The following is a 2034-nucleotide window of genomic DNA, read 5'->3' as shown; positions in this document are numbered from 1 at the left end:
ACATATAGGCAACTTTTTATCCCGATATTCTTACGGGATAGGGACTTACGCGGGTGAAACCGCGGGGCGCAGCTAGTAAAATATAAGTGCAAAAGTCATAAACCAACAACAGGACAATTATTATGTAGCCAATTAATTTTAATACTGACATTACACTTGAGTTGTACTTATACACAACTATACAACTTTTTTCTTTGATTCTTCTCAGTAGAAGAGATTTTCTGAGAAAGAAGTATTGAAAAAAAAATTCGTAAAGTGTGAAAAGACTCGTGACACTCGGGGTTCTGTTCCAATGAACTTAAGAGCCACTGCAGAAGATTGATCACCCATCCAATTATAACTGTGTGAAACTGTTTTTTATCCATTATTATTATATGTTGTCATAGGAACATCATAAACATATTATCTAAAACTTTTATATAGTTACAGACCGACAATGTTATGTGATTAATAATTGTCAATTATCACTTTGTCTAAGTTTAACATATCATATAAATATTTATCTGCATCTAAACACAATATTAACCAATTTCTGATAAGAAATATTATTAAATGAAACAATATCTAATCTTATAAAACTTCAGACACACTTGAATGTTTAATTTAAAAAAAAAAAATATTCAACCAAAATAAATCTCAATCATGGAGCTCACCATACACATCAACACAAGTCAAAACAATATGTAACGGAATTAAAAATACTAACATCTAATAATTATAATCAAAACCACCACCAGTGGCAATGTGGTATGGTAGGATCAATACAAAAATTGTTAAGCCGATGACCACTGTCAATCCATATTTTTAAAATTCTATCAAATTCATCCACTTCTGCTGTATTTTCTAAGTCAGACAGAACATTGTTGAATTTGGGGTCAATGTCATGAAAACCTCGTAACAATGCTTCTATCCCTGAGCGCACTCTGCAGATATCTGCAGCTGAGCAAACCAAATCTAGATCAATTTGGATAGTAGGATAGAGGCTTATAAAACTTTCCAGCCAATCTTTATTTTTTGTCACCGATGAAATTATAGCAGCCGTTTCCTCCTCATATTGTAAAGCAGAGAAGTTCCATCGCTGCTGTACTCCAAGATTATAAAAAAATGTAAATACATTTTCCCCCACTTTGAACCAATCATGAATTTTCCTTCCTTCTATTAACTTGTGTTTTTCTTTAAAAATTATTAATTCTGTAGAAATAACCTCTAATTGTTGTTTAAGCGCCATCACAGATTACTAATTAGTCCAGAGACTATAAATAATTACGCTTATTACACTCACCAACATTTATTATCTAAATTTCGTATCAATTTTAGAAATTAAAGAGCTTAACACACACTTCTGTGTCCACAGATTAAGAACTAGTTACTACACACTGTCCTAATTTGAGATACTGAATCAGGCTAATGGACATTATGGGTGATTTAGAACTTATATTTAAAATAATAAATTAGCAATCAGACAATACACATACGAATATTTTATTTTTTAATTTTTAGTCTCATAGCATTGAAATGCTTTACAATTGTTTTTTTTTTTGTTTGTCTGCTTATCTGATTTTCTGTCCGTTTTGTCTGTGTGATAATCACACATATATAATATGAAAATGACAATCGACGAAGCGAAAAAAATCTGTAATGCGTGCGGAAAGCTACTTGTGCATATTCCTAATCCTTAGGCACAACTCACAACTCACAAATCACAACGTACCATAACCCACAGTAGGTAATACTCTACGTCATAATATTAATATTATGTTAAAACAAATCTATGTTTACTACAGTAACTAATTAGTAAGCTGTGATACAATGGAAATAACAAATTAACCTGGCTTCGCTCGACCGCGGTTACCAGTATATAAGTGTATAATCTATGGAGGTAACGCTCGGATAATCGCTCTTCAGATCATCATGATACCCATAGCGCCACAGAAAGACATCAAGAGACTTCAAGTTAATACTCAAGCAAGTTCCCAGGTTCTTTTAGCTCGTTGTGAAATTCTGAACAACAGAGCCATGAAAGTAGTCTCGAAA

The sequence above is a fragment of the Zerene cesonia genome, chromosome 4 (genome assembly GCF_012273895.1).
Source record: "Zerene cesonia ecotype Mississippi chromosome 4, Zerene_cesonia_1.1, whole genome shotgun sequence".
NCBI classification, from domain to species: Eukaryota; Metazoa; Arthropoda; class Insecta; order Lepidoptera; family Pieridae; genus Zerene; species Zerene cesonia.
This window is presented reverse-complemented; position numbering follows the sequence as displayed.